General features: G+C 38.7%; 1 protein-coding gene across 11 annotated transcripts in view; it reads left to right on the forward strand.

The window, feature by feature from the left end:
* Positions 1-22,260, forward strand: part of FHIT (fragile histidine triad diadenosine triphosphatase) — a 1,482,405-nt gene that overhangs the window by 230,469 nt on the left and 1,229,676 nt on the right. For 7 of the 11 annotated variants that reach the window (XM_082639705.1, XM_082639708.1, XM_082639701.1 and 4 more), the window contains one exon: positions 10,781-10,831. The exons of the other annotated variants lie outside the window; for them this stretch is intronic. The gene's annotated coding sequence lies outside the window, so the exon portion shown is untranslated. The remainder of the gene's footprint in view (positions 1-10,780; positions 10,832-22,260) is intronic. 11 annotated transcript variants of the gene reach the window in all.

Below are 22,260 nucleotides of genomic sequence, written 5' to 3' on the forward strand. Positions count from 1 at the left end.
TGAAAAGGCCTGATTGCTTAATAAAGTTGCCCACCTTCTTCTGTGATATCATCATACCATTTTCATCTCCTCTTTTTTCTTTCTCCCTTCTCTTCTGTTTTCTTTTTGTTGCCATGCTGAACTCAATAACATATTTGTGAAGACACTTAAAACGGGATTATTCTTGAAAATCTGCTACAGGATCAAAGCATCACATTTGTATTTTGGACTTAAAAAGTGAAGAACCTGGGCCTCCCTGGTGGCGCAGTGGTTGAGAGTCCGCCTGCCGATGCAGGGGATACGGGTTCGTGCCCCGGTCTGGGAGGATCCCATATGCCGCGGAGCGGCTGGGCCCGTGAGCCATGGCCGCTGAGCCTGCGCATCCGGAGCCTGTGCTCCGCAACGGGAGAGGCCACAACAGTGAGAGGCCCGCGTACGGGGAAAAAAAAAAAAAAAAAAAGTGAAGAACCTGTAAATAGAATTCAATGATGGATTTTTATAATCATGGAGCCATATTTCAGAAGCGCTAGAGGAGATTGTTATTTAAAAGAAGCTTGTAATGAGTCGTATGGTAAAGCAGATAATTAGTATCATATTTGTTTGGGCAGTTCATCATGTCCACAGTTCTGTGATTTGGAGACCTCAATTTCTAAGGGAACAGTGGACCAAAGAGCAAATGGTAAAGTAGGGCCAGGAAAGCACACTTTCTAATTCCAGAAATAAGAAGGCAGAAGAAATAAAGCAGAAAGCTCCAATTTCTTTGTTCCCTACACCTTGAAAGATTTTTGGAATAATTATAGACCTCAACTTTTTCATCATAAGTTTAAAGAATTACCAAGAACATAATTTCTGGTGTATTGTAAATGTTGGAATTTTAAAATTAAAAGTCTAAATCATTTTAAAGTATACCCATTTAGATCCTATAATACTATAATACTATTATAATTTGATTCTCACCATCATCTATTTAAAAATATAAAAGCAAGTTCTTTCTGAAAACGACACCGATCCTTTTTCTCTTTTAATTCATGTTTTTATTTACTTACCTTACAGAATTTTATCAGTGAAATATGCTTAAACGTTTTATTGATCATTGTATAGTCTCAGAACCTTAAAATAAATATAACTTCCTGAGTCCATAATTCTCTAAATTTCAAAAATGACATTTGGATTGAGTTTTTATTACCATTGTTATTAGCACAGATTGACCAAAACCACAAATAATATTAAATATTGATAAATAATCACTAAATATAAAAGTTAAATTTATTGGAAGTTCATCTGTTAATGAGATGGACACTTTTTTTTAAAACTAGTTTTGTATGAAGTCAAATATTATTTATTTCTGGAACAAGATAGGATTTAACACAATGCCAGTTTTTTCATTTTTCTAGATGTAAACATTGAGAAATCTTTCTCACACACGTAGATGAGATTGGAGAGATTTTTTTTATCATTGAATTTTTTAAAAAACTCCTTACCAGTTTTATGCCCCAAATCACACAATGATTTCTCATCAAATTATTGTTCGTGATTCATCCTCTGACACCTCAATTAGTTGTCCTTCAATTTTGTTGAAAGGAAACACTGACTTTCAAAAGTATTTGTTAATCAGTCATTTGAGACGTTCACTTTCTGTGTTTCTGGGAAGTACACCAAAGACTTATCAAAGCCTCTAAAATGCCCATTGATTATACCTGTTGCTCTTTCTCTTAGAGGCACCACGTTCAGCTTGATACACTCAGCTTTGGGGAAAATAAAAATATTCCAAAATTCAGTACAGCTTTGCAGAAATGATTTTTTTTGACAAAATAATCACATGCTTTAAATATATTTTATCGAAACCTTGAAGCTGCTGATTTAGCTCATTAAGCTTATGAAAAATGTCTACCTATCTAAAGTATTTTGAGAAACTTATTTGTTGACTCAATCAGCTAGGTCAGGTTTTCTTTCTTTTTTTTTTTTTTTGCGGTACGTGGGCCTCTCACTGTTGTGGCCTCTCCCGTTGCGGAGCACAGGCTCCGGACGCGCAGGCTCAGCGGCCATGGCTCACGGGCCCAGCCGCTCCGCAGCATGTGGGATCCTCCCGGACTGGGGCACGAACCCGCATCCCCTGCATCGGCAGGCGGACTCTCAACCACTGCGCCACCAGGGAAGCCCCAGGTTTTCTTTCTTTAAGGTTGAATTTTGTATTCACATGAATTTTCTCATGAACCTCTGAATGACTTATCTTTTCAGTTCTGAATTCTCAGTCCAGAATGAATTTCTAGACACAGTAAGGAGGAGGCTTGAAATGATTCTGCCGCTGGTGAAATAAGGCACCCCCCCTCTGTTGTATTTCTTATTGAGTCCCTTTTTGATGACCTCTTATGGGAATTTTTCTCAGGAGCAGTGTGTTCTTTGACAGTGGCTTGCAGATGAAAAGACAAGGTCTTTAAACAGAAATTGTCATCCCCATGATTCCTTGTCTGAGAAGTGCATTCTCAGATCAATTTTAGGAAAGAAGTTGAGCTTCTGGTGATTGAGTCTCGTAAAAATAACTGATTCTGTGAACTTTAGCTAGAAGACCACTATTACAGAGTCTGTAAAAAATCAGAGGAATGAAGATACCTAACAGCCTAGGGCTATTTGGTATATTGACGATTAGTTTTAACTCCCTTCATATGTTCTGAGGATTTCAATAATTAAATAATTCATATTGATGATCTGGATTCATCAAGAAAAGTTTAATGATGAGGACAAATTTCTGCCTAAAATGGCATTTCAGATCAATTTCCATGCAACATGAGTAAGCTAAAAGTAAATGGGAAATGCTTTAATATCAAAAGTGGTAAATCCTTGGAATTCATGTCTTTTGCACCTAGATCTCATGGTGAAATATTTTTTGAATTGTCACAAACAGGAATTTCTTCAGGATCAGTTTTCTGGGATTCTATAACCATGTTTGTGAAGAATTTAGACGATTCTTTAGCTAACACAAGAAACTTTCTATAATCTAAATTTAAGAACTGATAAATAAGCCAGTGTATGTAATTGCTCATAGCCTTTAACTTCAAAATTTCTACCTTGCGGAGAGAAAGGAAGTTTCAGAAGCTTACCTAAATAAAACAGAAACTCTTCATATTGGAGAATGTGAATTTAAATTATTTTATTTTTCCAGTAATGTATTATTATACCATTATTCCTACATGTACTAAGAGTTCAGTGGAATTATTATTTTTTTTAACATCTTTATTGGACTATAATTGCTTTACAATGTTGTGTTAAGTTTCTGCTGTATAACAAAGTGAATCAGCTATTTGCATACTCATATCCCCATATCCCCTCTGTGTCTCCCTCCCACCCTCCCTATCCCACCCCTCTAGGTGGTCACAAAGCACCGAGCTGATCTCCCTGTGCTATGCAGCTGATTCCCACTAGCTATCTGTTTTACATTTGATAGTGTATATATGTCAGTGTTACTCTCTCACTTCGTCCCAGCTTACCCTTCCCCCTCCCTGTGTCCTCAAGTCCATTCTCTGCTTTTGTGCCTTTATTTCTGTCCTGCCCCTAGGTTCATCAAACCATTTTTGTTTTTTAGATTCCATATATATGTGTTAGCATACGGTATTTGTTTTTCGCTTTCTGACTTACTTCACTCTGTATGACAGACTCTAGGTCCATCCACCTCGCTACAAATAACTCAATTTCATTTCTTTTTATGGCTGAGTAATATTCTATTGTATATATATGTGCCACATCTTCTTTATCCATTCATCTGTCGATGGACACATAGGTTGCTTCCATGTCCTGGCTATTGTAAATAGTGCTGCAATGAATATTGTGGTACATGACTCTTTTTGAATGATGGTTTTCTCAGGGTATATGCCCACTAGTGGGATTGCTGGGTCATATGGTAATTCTATTTTTAGTTTTTTAAGGAACCTCCATGCTGTTCTCCATAGTGGCTCTATCAATTTACATTCCCACCAACAGTGCAAGAGGGTTCCCTTTTCTCCACACCCTCTCCAGCATTTATTGTTTGTAGATTTTTTTGATGATGGCCAGTCTGACTGGTGTGAGGTGATACCTCATTGTGGTTTTGATTTGCATTTCTCTAATGATTAGTGATGTTGAGCATCTTTTCATGTGTTTGTTGGCAATCTGTGTATCTTCTTTGGAGAAATGTCTCTTTAGGTCTTATGCGCATTTTTGGATTGGGTTGTCTGTTTTTTTGATATTGAGCTGCTTGTATATTTTGGAGATTAATCCTTTGTCCGATGATTCATTTGCAAATATTTTCTCCCATTCTGAGGGTTATCTTTTCGTCTTGTTTATGGTTTCCTTTGCTGTGCAAAACCTTTTAAGTTTCATTAGGTCCCATTTGTTTATTTTTGTTTTTATTTCCATTTTTCTAGGAGGTGGGTCAAAAAGTATATTGCTGTGGTTTATGTCACAGAGTGTTCTGCCTATGTTTTCCTCTAAGAGTTTAATAGTGTCTGGCCTTACATTTAGGTCTTTAATCCATTTTCAGTTTATTTTTGTGTATGGTGTTAGGAAGTGTTCTAATTTCGTTCTTTTACGTGTTGCTGTCCAGTTTACCCAGCACCACTTATTGAAGAGCCTCTCTTTTCTCCATTGTATACTCTTGCCTTCTTTATCAAAGATAAGGTGACCATAAGTGCATGGGTTTATCCCTGGGCTTTCTATCCTGTTCCATTGATCTATATTTCTGTTTTTGTGCCAGTACCATACTGCCTTGATTACTATAGCTTTGTAGTACAGTCTGAAGTCTGGGAGCCTGATTCCTCCAGCTCCATTTTTCTTTCTCAAGATTGCTTTGGCTATTCAGGGTCCTTTGTGTTTGCATACGAATTATGAAATTTTTTGTCCTAGTTCTGTGAAAAATGCCATTGATATTTTGATAGGGATTGCATTGAATCTGTAGATTGCTTTGGGTAGTACAGTCATTTTCACAATGTTCATTACAATCCAAGGACATGGTGTATCTCTCAACCTGTATCATCTTTAATTTCTTTCATCAGTGTCTTATAATTTTCTGCATACAGGTCTTTAGTCTCCTTAGATAGGTTTATTCCTAGGAATTTTATTCTTTTTGGTGCAGTGGTAAATGGGAGTGTTTCCTTATTTTCTCTTTAAGATTTTTCATCATTAGTGTATAGGAATGCAAGAGATTTCTGTGCATCAATGTGGATCTTGCTCCTCTGCCAAATTCATTGATTAGCCTTAGTAGTTTTCTGGTAGCATCATTAGGATTCTCTATGTATAGTATCACGTCATCTGCAAACTGTGACAATTTTACTTCTTCTTTTCCTATTTGGATTGCTTTTATTTCTTTTTCTTCTTTGATTGCTGTGGCTAAAACTTCCAAAACTATGTTGAATAAGAGTGGTGAGAGTGAGCAACTTTGTCTTTTTCCTGATCTTAGAGGAAAGCGTTTCATTTTTTCCCTATTGAGAACGATGTTGGCTGTGGGTTTGTCATATATGTATGGCCTTTATTATGTTGAGGTCGGTTTCCTCTATGTCTACTTTCTGGACAGTTTTTATCATAAATGGGTGTTGAATTTTGTCAAAAGCTTTTTCTGCGTCCATTGAGATTATCATATGGTTTTTATCCTTCAGTTTGTTAATATGGTGTATCACATTGATTGATTTGTGTATATTGAAGAATCCTTGCATTCCTGGGGTAATGGTTAAGAGGTAATGATCCCACCTGATCATGGTGTATGATCCTTTTAATGTGCTGTTGGGTTCTGTTTGCTGGTATTTTGTTGAGGAGTTTTGCATCTATGTTTATCAGATATATTGGCCTGTAGTTTTCTTTTTTTGTGACATATTTGTCTGGTTTTGGTATCAGGGCGATGGTGGCCTCATAGAATGAGTTTGGGAGTGCTCCTCCGTCTGCTATACTTTGGAAGAGTTTGAGAAGGATAGGTATTAGCTCTTCTCTAAGTCTTTGATAGAATTCTCCTGTGGAGCCATCTGGTCCTGCATTTTGTTTGTTGCAAGACTTTTAATCACAGTCTCAATTTCAGTGCTTGTGATTGGTCTGTTTATATTTTCTATTTCTTCCTGGTTCAGTCTCGGAAGGTAGTGCTTTTCTAAGAATTTGTCCATTTCTTCCAGCTTGTCCATTTTATTGGCATATAGTTGCTTATAGGAATCTCTTATGATCCTTTGTATTTCTGCAGTGTCAGTTACTTCTTTTGCACTTCTAATTCTGCTGACTTGAGTCTTCTCCCTTGTTTTGTTGATGAGTCTGGCTAATGGTTTATCAATTTTGTGTATCTTCTCAAAAAACCAGCTTTTCGTTTTATTGATCTTTGCTGTTGTTTCATTCATTTTTTTAAAAAATTATTTCTGGTCTGATCTTTATGATTTTTTTCCTTTTGCTAACTTTGGTTTTTTTTTGTTGTTGTTGTTCATCTTTCTGTAGGTTTAAGGTTAGGTCCTGTATTTGAGTTGTTTCTTGTTTCTTGAGGTAGGATTGTATTTCTATAAACTTCCCTGTTAGAACTGCTTTTGCTGTATCCCATAGGTTTTGCGTCATCGGGTTTTCATTGTCATTTGTTTCTAGGTATTTTTTGATTTCCTCTTTGATTTCTTCAGTGATCTCTTGGTTATTTAGTAGTGGACTGTTTAGCCTCCATGTGTTTGTATTTTTTAGTTGTTTTTCCTGTAATTGATATCTAGTCTCATAGCGTTGTGGTTGGAAAAGATACGTTACAATTTCAATTTTCTTAAATTTACCAGGGCTTGATTTGTGACCTAAGATATGGTCTATCCTGGAGAATGTTCCATGAGCACTTGAGAAGAAAGTGTATTCTGTTGTTTTTGAATGGAATGTCCTATAAATATCAATTAAGTCCATCTTGTTTGATGTGTCATTTAAAGCTTGTGTTTCCTTATTTATTTTCATTTTGGATGATCTGTCCATTGGTTATAGTGGGGTGTTAAAGTCCCCTACTATGATTGTGTTATTGTTGATTTCCCTTTTTATGACGGTTAGCATTTGCCTTATGTATTCAGGTGCTCAGATGTTGGGTGAATAAATATTTACAATTATTATATCTTCTTCTTTGTTTGATCCCTTGATCATTATGTAGTGTCCTTCTTTGTGTCTTGTAATAGTCTTTATTTTAAAGTCTATTTTGTCTGATATGAGAATTGCTACTCTAGCTTTTTTTAAATTTCCATTTGCATGGAATATGTTTTTCCATCCCCTCACTTTCAGTCTGTATGTGTCCCTCGATCTGAAGTGGGTCTCTTGTAGACAGCATATATATGGGTCTTGTTTTTGTATCCATTCAGCCAGTCTGTGTCTTTTGGTCAGAGCATTTAATCCATTAACATTTATGGTAATTATCGATATGTATGTTCCTATTACCATTTTCTTAATTGTTTTTGGTTTGATTTTGTAGGTCTTGTTCTTCTCTTGTGTTTCCTGCCTAGAGAAGTTCCTTTAGCATTTGTTGTAAAGCTGGTTTGGTGGTGCTGAATTCTCTTAACTTTTGCTTATCTTTAAAGGTTTTAATTTCTCCCTCGAATCTGAATGAGATCCTTGCTGGGTAGAGTAATCTTGGTTGCAGGTTTTTCTCCTTCATCACTTTAAATATGTCCTGCCACTCCCTTCTGGATTGCAGTGTTTCTGCTGAAAGGTCAGCTGTTTATCATTATGTGGATTCCCTTGTATGTTATTTGTTGCATTTCCCTTGCTGCTTTTAATATTTTTTCTTTGTATTTAATTTTTGATAGTTTGATTGATATGTGTCTTGGTATGTTTCTCTTTGGGTTTATCCTGTATGGTACTCTCTGTGCTTCCTGGACTTGATTGACTATTTCCTTTTCCATGTTAGGGAAGTTTTTGACTCTTCTCTTCAAATATTTTCTCACACCCTTTCTTTTTCTCTTCTTCTTCTGGGACCCCTAAAATTCGAATGTTGGTGCATTTAATATTGCCCCAGAGGTCTCTGAGACTGTTCTCAATTCTTTTCATTCTTTTTTCTTTATTCTGCTCCCTGACAGTTATTTCCACCATTTTATCTTCCAGCTCACTTATCTGTTCTTTTGCCTCAGTTATTCTGATATTGATTCCTTCTAGTGTATTTTTAATTTCAGTAATTGTGTTGTTCATCACTGTTTGTTTGCTCTTTAGTTCTTCTAGATCCTTGTTAAATGTTTCTTGCATTTTCTCCATTCTGTTTCTGAGATTTTGGATCATCTTTACCATCATTACTTTGAATGCTTTTTCATGTAGGTTGCCTATTTCATCTTCATTTATTTGGTCTTGTAGGTTTTTACCTTGCTTCCTCGTCTGTAACATATTGTATTGTTGTTTCTTTTTCTTTTTCTTTTTTTTTTGATGTGTGGTTCTGTATTCCTGTCTTACTGGTTTTTTGAACTGAGACATTCAGTACTGGAGTTTGCAGGCAGTTGGATAGAAATGGGTCTTGGTGCTGAGATGAGGACCTCTGGGAGGCCTCACTCCAATTAATATTCCCTGGGGTCTGAGGTTCTCTGTTAGTCCAGCAGTTTGGACTTGGAGCTCCCACCACAGGAGCTCAGTCCCGATTTCTGGCCTGGGAACCAAGATCCTGCAAGCTTCATGGCGCGGTTTAAAAAAAAAAAAAAAAGAAATAAAAAAGGGAGCAGTGTAATATTAAAGAATGAAAAACAAAATAAAATTAGAAAGATAAAAAATACATTAAGAAAAATAAAACTATAATTGAAACAACTTTAACAAGGTAAAATAAAACCACAACAGAGAAAAAAAAGGAGTGGGGGAACAAGCCAAAAGGAGAGAACAATAAGAAAGTATAAAGAATAAAGTACAATTCAAAAAATAAAAGATTTACTAGGGAAAATAAAAATATAAAAGACTCAACAACAATGAATCAACAAGGTAAAACAGAACTCCAATCTAATAGAGGAAAAAAGAAAATAAAAGTCTTGGCTATGGAGGTGGAGTTTAGGCGGGGGTGGAACTGAGGCAGGGGCGGGGTTTAGAGTGGGGTGACCTAGGTGGGTGGGGGGGTTATGTTTGAGCATAGGCCGGGACCTAGGCTCAGGACCCGCTAGCCAGAAAAGGCCCTGGGGGTGGGGCCTTGGCAGGGCTACCTTCAAGCATGGGGCGGGGCCTCTGCTTAGGACCTGTGCGGAAGGAGAGAGGCAGCACTAGGAAAGGAGGGCCTCTGGAGTGTGTGGTTCTGGAGTTTGGAATTAGGGCCCTGAGGAAGGGTGTCTGGGTGGGTTTTAGGCCCAGTGCATTGGAGGGGGTCTCTGAGTGTAGAGATAGGGCCCTGGGTGGGGGTGTAGGGGTGGGACTTGGGTTATGCCCAGCAGCAAGGAGGCTCCGAGGGCAGAGGATTAAGCCTGGGAGTCCAGCAGGCTCCCCAGTGCCTAAGTGGACAGGGAGAGCACTGACCATGTTCCCTTCTGTTCGTTTGCACCCCTCCCCACCATCTCCCCCAGGGATTCCCCTGTGTCCGCTGGACCCCTAACCGTGAGTGGATCCCGCTGGGTGTAGGAACTCCTTCCCTCCGCCAGTCACCCCTCAGGGGTGCCAACCCAGATGTCCGGCTGTTACTTTTGCTCCCCCTTCCCTCCCTCCCACTGTCTCAGGACCTGCATGGCTGGAGGGGCCTCGGTTGGCAGAGGATCAGGGCTGGGATCTCAGCAGGTTCCTGGGGGCCCAAGTGGGCAGGGGAAACCTGGCCACTCTCCGTTTTGATCCTCTGCCCTCCCAGTAGTTCCCCAATATCCCCCTTCAGGCATGGGATCCCTTCCCCTCCCTCAGCCGTCCCTCAGGGGTGCCAGTCCTGACCCGCCTCCACTTTTCCTCCCCCTTCACTCCCCCCCCCATGCCCCATGTCCTGCCTGGTTGCTGGGGGTTCCTCCCATCCCCTTAGGTGTCCATGGACCCCCACCAGTGCCTGGTAGGTGCCCTAGTTGTGTGGAGTCGCGAATTCTGCGTCCTAGTACACCATCTTGACTCCACCCCCACTTCAGTGGAATTATTGAGATTATGTTTTTCCCAACTTTTACTTTCTGTTAAACAGAAGTATCAGCTCCCTATATTATTTAACTCTCCTTATACAATTCTGCTACAATGAGAAATATTCAAATAGATCTTACATCCAATTAATATGTATTATATGCAGTAAAACTGGTGATGTAAGAAATATCAGAAAGAACTTTAGACATATTTCTTACAGTATTCGAAGTACTGAAGGTAAGCTTGTGGTCTTGGGACAAGTTATTGTTCAGACATTTCACAGTGTTCTCCTTGACCATTAGAACAAAATATCAAACTTCACACCCCCACTACCTCTCCCTACCCCCTCCTCCACCCCGGTCATTTGGTCCAGATTGACCAAGGAGCAGGTAAACACGGATGCCGTATAGCTGTGTATGATACTTAAGTAAACTTTAGTTTCTTCATCTGTAAAGTGGGATGATAATAGTACTTCTTACATAGTGTTATTGAGTCAAATAAATGATTGAATGCACATAAAACACTTTGTAAGAGCTTAGTAATGTTAGACATTGTTAGTAGTAGTAGGTCTAAAATAATAGCCTGAATGAAAAATATGGACTAATATTGGATCAGTTGAATTAAATATTTTCATTTCGATGCAAATTTAAGACCACTGCAAATCTGAAAAATTCAGTCATTTGTTTTCCATATACTTTTTTTTGTCATCAATTGTAGGAACACTCTGTCATTGTCTTAGTCTGTTTGTGCTGTTATAACAAAAATACCATGGGTGGCTTGAATAGCAGAAATTTATTTCTTTTAGTTCTAGAGGCTGAGAACTCCAAGATCAAGACGCTGGCAGATTCACTGTCTGGTGAGAGCCTTTCTCCTGGTTCATAGCCCATCTTGTCACTGTGTCCTTGCATGATGGAAAGGGCAAGAGAGCTCTCGGGATCTCTTTTTATAAGAGCACTAATCCCATTATGTGACCTAATCACCTACCAGAGGCCCCACCTTCTAATACCATCACAATGGAGTTAGGATTTCAACATATGAATTTAGGGAGGGACACAAACATTCAGTCTGTGATGGTCAAGAAGTATATTAATAGCATAGACATTTTTTGTCATAGTTGAAGATATGCCTGGAGATACTGTGTTTCAGGTGATATGATTACATTAGAACATTGGGACTTGATGTTAATTACCATCTCTTTCTAGTTCCAAGGTGCCACTTGGGTAGATAAAGCTTCTTGCAGTTTAAACGATTGTTAATATAAATTTTCTTCACTTATGCCTATTAGGGTAGGTCTAGGACATCACCTTTTCATAGAGTTCCCTGTCTAGAAAGGAGATCTTCACACTCATTTCATTATTTCCTAAAGTGTATCAGTAACCACACTGACTGTGAAGAAGGTACCCAAATGTTACCTTTTCCTATTTTTCCCAAGGATTATGTTAATTCTGTGTCCTAATGTTGATTTGTTGATCAGAAGTTTCAACAGAATATGTACCTTTCTTAATAACACCAAAAGGGAAATTAGTTGATTATTAATCTTGGATATATAGAATATTTAAAAATTTATCCTCCATTCTCAAATGATAATAAGAGGAGTCCTTGCTAATGAGACTGTTGGGAATCACCTTTTGGGTAGGTGGATTTGAGAGCTGTGTGGGGGTGAGGGGGTATAGACACTACTGTAATTCATAGGTGGTATCTATATAATAACTCTATTGTATTAATTTGATCTATATTATAGGTACATGATTCTATAGCAAACATTTTAAAACAATTTTATTGACTTTCACCAAAGTAAGAATTTAATTACCATTCTGCCAATTGGTCAAATTTGTAAGACTCCTCTTAAAACCAGATTTTCTGTAGATAGACGAGGAAAGCACTTTAGCATTTCAGAGAAGAAAGCACAAAAATAGAACTCAGTTGACTCTGAGAACACATAAGAAAGCGAACCAGAGCACACCATGTGGCTTTCTGACACGGAATAAAGGTCATGCCTCTACCCCTGTTGCTCTTTCCTTCCCATGTCAGTGTCAGTCTTTGTTTTGAAGAAGACACAATGGGATCCTGTCTATTACTTCTTAAGCTGGGTCAGAGTTTGTGTTTTGTCTGATTGGCTGCCTCCTCACTCTTCAGGGGGCCCAATAAGTTATAGTGAATACTATGGGTGAGTGAAATTGCTGAGGGAGGAAACACACTTATTGTGCAGTATTTGTTGGGAGTTTCAGGAATAATAGAGTTTAGAGTAAGACCATGTGAAATATTGAGTAGATGTATCAGACTGTGGCATTTGTCTACTGGTGAGGTTAGCTGCCAGTTTTCTGCAAAAAATAGTCCAAATTAGATTATTTTAGTAATTATTATTTAACATGTGCTAAGTGCCCACAGCATGTTGGTCCCTTCCTATGATATCAGAATGCACTGTGGAAGGAACTGAACTTGCTGTTGGATTTAATTAATCTCTCAAGTTAATTGCCAATATGGGCCACATTTCTTTAATGAGTAAAATTGGAGTGTGAGAAAAGGTAATGTCCCTCCCTCATTAAGCTGTCCATGTTAGATTTACATGGCAACAGTGAGGTGCATTCAGGCTTAGTTTTGATAGCTTTCATTACTGACAGCACAGAGTAAGTGGTGATCCATCCATTCTATTATTGGATTCAACTCAATAGGTATGGCACAAACACCATCATCTCTATCAGGGAGGTTTCAAAGAGCTGTTTGTAGTTTGATGCTCGGCTTGTCATATTTTTTCCCTCCACTAGCCCCAGACTCATTTTGTTCTCCCAGTGAGTGGGGAATTGCAGTGCAGGACACCACCTGACATCTGCCAAGAAGGGCAGCCCTTGCCAACTGCCGCATTCCCCAGAGTAGGAATCAGTTAGTGACTCCTGTCAGTGAGGTGAGTTTGTAGATCTTAGGAACTTCCCTTCACACAGTTACATAATGGCATGTGACATTTTCCCCCCACCACCAACTTGGGCTTGTAAAGCTCCGTAGACAAGGACTTTAAAAATGGCTGAGATGTTGTTGCTTACCTGCCCAAACTGGGAGACCAATTATGTGCCTGTCTTTTCATCAGTGTTTGCTTCTCTGGAGTCTTAGGTTGGGTTCTTGGTCTTCAGACAGGGTTTGGTGTGCAGGTGATTTATTAAGGGAGGGCTCTTGGGAGAAACCAGGAAGGGAGTGAGAGTATTAGGATAGGGCAGGGGAAGAAGTTACCAAGGATGTGGTTTCCAATAAAATTAGCCTGATCGCATGAGGAGCTCTGGAGCATGAATCGTACCACAGGGGCAGTCCTGCCTTGAGACAAAGTGCTCCCCTTTCCACTAGTCAGTCATTAGCTATAGGCCCTGGGTAGGGGGTGGCTATGGTGATATGTCTCCCAGGCACCTCTGGGTGAAGGGACTCTTTCGCTCAAGGGCAGTCCTTTGGAGAAGATTGGCAGCAACACCTGTAAGAAGGAATGGGCTACCAAACTAGTAAAACAGATCCCAAAACCCAAACAGGATCTGGGTGAAGCATCAGCGACTTCTGTTAAGTGTAGAGGACACATTCTGTAGTGGGATAGGATATTTGCCTGCACACGGGAATGCAGTTCCCTTCAAGTTACAAAATTCTGTGGTGGAGTCAGAGTGCATTGTAATTTTATTCTCTGATTCAGTCTTTAATAAGAGACCAAGAACTGATAGATGAAAATCACATAGTACTTTCTTTTTAGCTTTATGGGAAATGAAGTTGTAGTTATCAAGTAGACTTTCACCTCAGAAAAAAAATATGACTCCTCTTAACCCCACTGAACCTAATTAATCTCATATCCCTCCACAGATTTTTACTAATATGTTGTTAATGCCTATAAAGGTAATTAAATATGAAAGATGAAAAAACCATTATACTCTCATGCCAAAGAGGAAGTGGGGTATGCTAAGTGCCTGTGTGCTACAAAATACAGCCTCTTGTTATATCAAACGACAGGGCCTAACTTTCTGATGCACACTCATTATTGCAAATGTCAGTGCACAGACTGCAAAGATGATTATTACTAAAGAAATAGCAAAAGCAATAAAATATAGACAAACAACCTTTCATTGACTAAGTTATAATTCAAACTTGTTATCACTATGGATGAACCATTTCATATAGAGACTTAATTTTTTGATGGTAGGCTTTTTTGTGTGTGTGTGTGTGGTATGCGGGCCTTGCACTGTTGTGTCCTCTCCCATTGCGGAGCACAGGCTCCGGACGCGCAGGCTCAGCGGCCATGGCTTACGGGCCCAGCCACTCCGCGGCATGTGGGATCCTCCCCGGACCAGGGCACGAACCCGTATCCCCTGCATCGGTAGGCGGACTCTCAACCACTGCGCCACCAGGGAAGCCCGATGATAGGCTTTTTTAATAAGATAGCAAGATGAAAGAAGCAACATTTGATGTTAAATATTAAGTACCTTAATGGAAATAATAAAACTTTTATATCTTAAACTGCAGAGGATATATTCCGAGGTTCATATCTCCCTTCCTCTCTTCCTTCCTATCAAAAATATCAGTAGCTTACTATAACAAATCAAATTATGAAACTTTCCACTATGTAGGTTTCTGAATTTAGCCATGTGTATATTTTATAAGTAGATATTTTCTGGAGGGTGAAATAAAGACTTTATTCACTCTGTATTTCATGTATTTTTTACTAAAGCTTCAACTTTGCTAAGTTACTCCTGAAAGATTCAATCTAAAGAGGAAATTTGTGGTATATATTTTGTTTAAAAATGCATGTGTTTCTTTGAATGCAATCACTTGTAGAAAATAATTAGGAAATTAGGAATTTTTTTTCTCCAATAAGTTGGTGTTTCTTCGGTGGCTTCTTTTGATTTTTCATACAATTCTTTTACATCAGAAAGGATATTTTATACACAAAAAATTGGTAATGGCACATAGCATAAATACAAAGTGTCATGAGTTACCCCTAAAATATTTATAGCCTTGGGTTCATGAAAATTGTTTAATTTCATGAAGAATTTTGTTTAGCATTTATTGTGGTCATTGACAGTGCTGTTTTCATGGTAGAATAATCCTTAAAACACTCTGGTTCAGTTGTTTGTTGAAATGACAAAAGAAAAACAATTTCCCTAAAAATGTTGCTTGAGGTTGACTTCTACTTCTAGGTCCTTTACTCAAAGAAGGACTTGCCAAGAATCCACACGTGTTTGAAGCAACCTTCCAACAGTATTAAAAGGCTAACTTGACTTTGTGTTCTAGGCCCTGTTCCAAGGTGTTCTAAACACAGTCTGTCATTCATACCTCACATCAGCTCTAGGCACCACATACATTATTACTGCATTTCACAGACTGGGAAACTGAAGTTCAAAGGGTTCAAGCTGCTATACCACACAGCCTGCTCTGGAAAAAGCTTCTTCTTATGACTGAGGGACCAGTATTAACAAATAGTCATCATATTAACAATAGTCAAATGTAGTCTTCAACTACATACTGATACCCTATTTAAGGAATTCTTGGTGTCAGTTATAGAAGCTCTTTAGCCCTTTGTTAAGATGAGGTGTTTATCATCATTACCAGCACCACCATCAGTCGTCACCATCACCGTCATCACCATCATCATCATCATCACCATTCTTCTCTTCTTCCTCATATCTATCAGTTATTGACTATTTCTTAATGGCAACTCTAAGATGGATGTTTTACCTTTACCAAGCTTGTCCTCTGATTTCCCTCAGTTTGATGAAAAATATTTCTCATGTGGGCATGTAGCCCATCTACAACTCATCACATATAATAATGGAGAAATCATGGGCTTAGGAGTTTGACGGATCTGAGTTCCTAATTATGATTGTAAGCAAGATGGGTAATGTATCTGAGCTTCAGTTTCTTCACCTATCCCATAGGCTAAATAATTCCTATCTTGTAGTTCCTAGGGAAAATTAGATGAGATGGCATATCCCAGATGCTTAGCAGTGTGCTGCAAATGTAGTAGTCACTCCAGAAATGTTGGTTTCTCTCCCCTTCCTATGTACCTTTCGTGTGGAGAGAAAATGATAGGAGGCATAGATAATTGCTAAATTGAATTGTATAATGAAGAAAATCCTTATTATATATTTAATAACTTCCATTTCTCATTCATGTGCTATGTTTGAGGTTGTGTTTGTTTGCATAATATGCCTTATATCATTTAATTTTCAGAGCAACTCTCTGCCCTAGGCAGTTGGTAGCTCCTGATTTTCTACAGTGGGAATCAGGAACTCTATTCTCTTCTATCTGCCCATCTATATGGACTTCATCAGTGGATTTTTTGCCTTCTGGCCAGTTGGAAACCCAAACAAGAGATCAGAGGAACGGAGGAGAGTGAGGTCAGGGTATTAGTTGCCTTGGATCCCTCCCAATAGCTGTTACTTGGTCTAGCTGTGTCCCTCTATCTAAATCTCTTCTTAATATTAACTCCCAACCAGACCTTCTCCTTCCAGGTTCTGGGCACTGCTCCTTTCCCTTCTCCTGTTACAGCTAAGGATGATAATAACTCCAGAGTGTTGGCTATTCCTTATGGTTTCCCTGTATACTACCCAAAGTTTTGTAAATGGTCTCTTTTATTAAACCCTCCTCAATCTATTTTAATTAGAGTGGGCCATCTGTGTCCTGCTGGGACCCTGACTGATACATAAGGGGAAGCTAGGGGATATTTTTTGAAACTGCAGGTACCTAACAGGTACATAACAAATAGATTTGTTTATTTGAGGTGACTTGGTGGATGCTGATAGAGTAGATTAGGGAGCCAAAGACACTCAAACCATTCTTGCTATTACCACTCTTCTTTTCTATTTTTCTCAGTCTCAGCTGATGTTAAGGACTTCCCTTTCACCATGGACACACTCTGTGCTTGAGTTTTTTCATTTGCAGACTCTCCATGTGGCTCCAATACTAGATTTTGCACTCCTTTAGGGTGGGAACTGTTTTATTCATCTATGTGCCCTTGACACAAGTACATCACTATGCTTTAGTAGGTACTTAGCACAGCCATAATTTAATGATCCATCTGCCTACGTCTAAGGATGAGCAGGAACTGAAGTACATTGGCAGAACATGTTTTGCTTCTTGACGTTGGCTTCCATAAAACCTCAAACAATATATTGTTGATGTGTTATATATGTAAACATTATATAAATGGGCGAGTCTGACTGTATTTTCTTTTTGGCATCTGCTAAGGAGAAAAATTGGTTAGATGCCTTGAAGGCATGGGCAGTTGTAATATTTCAGTAGCATATACTGATCTGGTTACAATTTGAAATAATACGGAACATTTTTCTTTTCTCTCCTGAGTTTTTGCTCATTAAAATTTGTTCCCAAATGTTCTCAATTACCAGATATTGATGTTTCTTACTTTGAAAGCCTGATTGCAGATACCATGGTAATAGTTTTTTACTTTTTAATTAATGATAAGCACTGAAGAAATCAGTATTAGAGCAGTTCCAGCTTTGGCTTTTAAGGGTCATAAATACAGTGTGGTAGTGAAATGCATATTATAATTGAATAACAGGATTTTTTAAATGAAGGTTTTCATCACTAATGTTTTTTTTTATCACTAATGTTTTGATAGGCTTACATATCAGAAGGATAAAAGCAGTAGTGCTTGGTCAATTTACTGGCTGTGTTTTAAAGTCTAGTTTGTAAAAAGAGTAAGAATTCAGCTAACTTTTAAACTAGAATAAATTTCTTAATCTTACAAAGGAATAACAGTGTGGTGTTCCCCTTCAGATATAAAAGATATATTTTTTTCTTTGCAAATTGCAAATGGCTATCAGTGTACTGAAATACAGACAACTGGTATGAGTCCCCTGAGAGAGACACTTTCTGTAGACTGACACAAATTTCTCTTAGGGGAATTTATATAGAGTAAATTATTTATATAAAAGCCTAAGGACCTTCTGCCATGCTTTAGGGTTTGTTTGTTTTGTACATATCACTGTAAAATGCCACAAGCAATCACAATTGGTCTATTTTTAAAAATTAATTAATTAATTAATTAATTTTTTGGCTGCATTGGGTCTTTGTTGCTGTGCGTGGGCTTCTCACTGTGGTGGCTTCTCTTGTTGCGGAGCATGGACTCTAGGCACTTGGGCTTCAGTAGTTGTGGCTCGTGGGCTCTAGAGTGCAGGCTCAGTAGTTGTGGCGCATGGGCTTAGCTGCTCTGCGGCATGTGAGATCTTCCCGGACCAGGGCTCAAACCCGTGTCCCCTGCATTGGCAGGCGGATTCTTAACCACTGTACCACCAGGGAAGCCCAAAACTGGTCTATTTTTGATAAGGAAAGGCTGCAACGAAACCTTTTTCAGCAGCAACCCTGATGCATCAGAAATGGAGAAAATGATGACAACAGAAGTGGCATAGAGCCATAATAGAGTTGAAGGACAACCTGAGAACTGGCATAGAGTTTTGCTAAGCCATGGAGGAGGTTCCCACCCTGCTAGTTCCCTTCTTTAAACTATAAGAAGGGGCCTAGAGGAGGGAATTGAGCCTGGGGATTGGAGAAATTATTGGAAGTATGGGCATCTGAGATGTGCTTATGATCTGCTTCCAATGATAGATGCAGATGCTGGGTAAACTGCAGAGGAAACAATACCTAGATTTGGAATTTTTACTCTGAGTAATCAGTAATCAGTAGGTCTGATTTTAAAAAAATTAAATTTGGAAATAATTACAGATTCATAGGAAGTAGTAAAGAAATACACAAGGAGGTCCTGTGGACCCTTTACCCAGCTTCCCCCAATGATAATATCTTGCTTAACTATAGTACAATAGAAAAACCAGGAAATTGACACTGGTATAATCTGTAGAGCTTATTCAGATTTTACCAGTTATACAGGCATTCTGTGTGTGTGTATGTATATTACGTGTGTAAGTGTAGCTCTATGCAATTTTATCACGTGTAGTTTCATGCAGTCACCAACACAATCAAGATACTTACCTGTACCATCATCACAAGACTCCTTCCTTCTACTTCTTTATAGCCACACCCATCCCCTCACATCATCCCCAACCACTAACAACTGCTAATCTGTTCTTGATCTTGATAATTTTCATATTTCATGAATGTTATATAAAACTAACTGTGCAGTATGTATCCTTTTGAGATTGGCTTTTTAAAAATTGCTAAATATTGTTCCATGTTACGGATGTACTGCAGTTTGTTTAAACATTCACCTATTGAAGTATGTTTGGATACTTTCTACTTTTTGGCTATTACAAATAAGCTGCTGTAAACATTCATGTACAGACTTCTGCATGAGAATAAGTTTTCATTGCTCTGGGATAAACGCCTAAGAGTACAATTGCTGGGTCATATGATAAGTCCATTTTTAATTTTAAATGGAACCACCAAACTTTTTTTCCGGAATCACTGTACCATTTTACATTCCCACCGGCTACGTATGAGTCATTCAATTTCTCTGCATCCTCACCAGCATTTGATGTTATCACTGTTTTAATTTTTGCCATTCTGAAAGGTATATAGTGGTATCTTATCATGGTTTTAAATTGCATTTCTCTAATGGCTAATGATGTTATACGTCTTTTCATGTGCTTGCCACCTGCCTATGCTCTTTGGTGAAATATCTCTTCTTGTCTTTTCCCCATTTTCTAATTGGATTTTTGTTGTTGCTGTTTTAGTTTTTTGCTATTGAGTTTGGAGAATTCTTTATATATTCTAGATACTAGTCTTTTGTCAGATATGTAATGAGGTCAGCCTAGGACTTCACTGCTGCTGCTTCCAGATCAGACTGCCCATTGGTGCCTCAGAGACTGGGGCTCCTCACTGGGTCTCTATTAGGCTTCCCCTTTTCTGGTCCTTTGGCTAGAGGGAGCAGGCTCTTCCTGCTCTGGTGCCCAGTCCAGCGTATATGGGAAATACACAGAAAACCAGGGGACTCACCACATTGTTGTCCTCCAAGTTCTGAGGTCCCTAGCCAGTGACCTTTTTTTCCAGGTTTCAGAGTTCTTTTATCATTTTCTGATGAATAATTTCCAGGGTATTTAGTTGTATTTAGAGGGAAAAATGAGTAGAGCAGAGAAAAATGAATTCACACCATCTTTTTTCTAGAACCACCTTGTAGATATGATACTTAAGAAGTCATTTTGTATCAAACAGCAACAGGAATGATTTTCCTGCAGATGTTATCTGACAATATGAGAGCATTGTAAGCTTTTACTTTTTACGATTGTATCTTAAGTGGCCTTTGCATTATGGTGACCTCTTAAGATTAAAGGCTTAAAGGTGACTGTCTTTAATGCCAGTGCTTGAAAATATTTTCACTAGTTTGGGACAAAAGTGTTGTATGGACTCTTATGCATTGCCCCGATCCTCCTTCAGGAGCTAAGGACTCTTACCCCGCCTGCTGGGGATGCTGCCCACAGACAACCCTCTTTCAAAGGCACATCTCTTTCATGAGGTGGTCTGTTTTCAGTAACTCAACACTGGAGGGTATAAAGGACCCTGCCCTCTCACCCCAAAACAAGACAGCCCATGTTCATTATTCCCCACAAGTTACCATTGGAACTTCTGCCAATTCTGCTTCCTTTCTCTCCCTCCCTTTTTTTCTATAGATGTTGATCCCCAAAGCACTCCTATAAAAACCTCCTTCAAGATAAATGTGTGAAGAGTCTGTTGCCTGGGGAATCCAACCTGCCTTAGAAGTCTTCTTTTCTGTAGGTTTTCTGCTATCTTTTCCTAAATGAAATTGTCCATGGAAAGAAATCTAGTTCTCCTAGAACTAGGATGTTTTTACTTATTTATTCTTATAATGAAGCAATGGCCACACTAGATGGAAATGCTATTTGTTTTCAAAATCTTCACTTGGAAGAATAAAAAGCTGGGATGCTAAACATTTCTCCCCCGTTTTTGAAATTTGTAAACTGTGGCTTACAATTCTTACAGATTTCTTGGGACTGTCTCTTTTCATGAAGCGCGATCACCAAACAGCCAGTTTTGTAGATGACTGTTTCAGAAAGTTTGAGTCTGCAGTCACATCTTCTGCAGTTGCTGTTAACATTTAGTTCCAGCATGCTAAGTGTATGGTCCCTGGCACTGTGTTCTCCATGTGGCATTCTAGTCTGAGTTTCTCTGCTTAATTCAGAAGTTTAGAACAAAACCATGGTAGTGGCAGTGCCATTATCTATAAGCTTTTTCCTTAGCAACCAGGTGATTGCAGTGTGTAAACAGTAGGTTGCACATTACTCACTCATGTTTACCTCCCACCAAGAACTGGTTACTCTTTCACATATCTCCTGATTTATTTCCCACAGTGCTTCTAAATTAACTGTGTGGAGATCTCCTACGTACTTTAAAGTCACTCCTGTGCTTCTTCATTTAGAATTTTCTCTACCTAAATTACGGTGAACCATGGAAGAAACTTAAATAAGTCCATTGCATTTTTAAAAAAAGTTATTATGAAGATAATATATATTTGATTTTATTCAGTAAACGTGTACCTAAAGACACCATTAAATTGAATTTTTGTAAGCCTAATAAAAATGTAAATGCATTAGAAAAGCCTACTGTTCCTATGGTGAGTCTTTTCTGAAAGGTAAGTGATAAATCTTTACTTCATGTTTAAATCAGACTTTTTACTATATCAAGGTCTTCTTGAAAAGGTGAAAGTAAGCCAGGTCCATTCTCATATTTCTTTCTGAACTGCAGTATGGTTCAAATGGGCTAAAATAGAAGGTAAGGAGGGGGTTAATAAAAGTAGATTTTAATAAAATTAAGGGCATTTGTTTCTCATAGAGGTTACTGAATACCTACTTACTGATAACAGTCTCCAAGAAAATGATATAATGTTGAGAAACATTTAATAAGAGAGTACATCCTCAAAATCGTTAACCCTTCCAGTTTATTAAAAGTCCATATGAGGGTCTATTACAAATATTTATTCAAGATATTTCCCTGATATTACAACATATAATACCCTCTAAAAAGTGTTCCTCTTCAGGGCTTCCCTGGTGGCGCAGTGGTTGAGAGTCCACCTGCCAATGCAGGGGACATGGGTTCGTGCCCCAGTCTGGGAAGATCCCACATGCCGTGGAGCAGCTGGGCCCGTGAGCCATGGCCGCTGAGCCTGTGCGTCCGGAGCCTGTGCTCCGCAATGGGAGAGGCCACAACAGTGAGAGACCCACGTACCACAAAGCAAACAAACTAAAAAAAGTGTTCCTCTTCAAAAACTGTCTGTACTCCTTCTCTGGAGTTTGTCCTTGGAAAAAGATGGCTCAGCTTACTGGTTAGTCTTCCATT

Source organism: Mesoplodon mirus (assembly GCF_964341445.2).
Source record: "Mesoplodon mirus genome assembly, chromosome: 12".
Lineage (NCBI taxonomy): Eukaryota > Metazoa > Chordata > Mammalia > Artiodactyla > Ziphiidae > Mesoplodon > Mesoplodon mirus.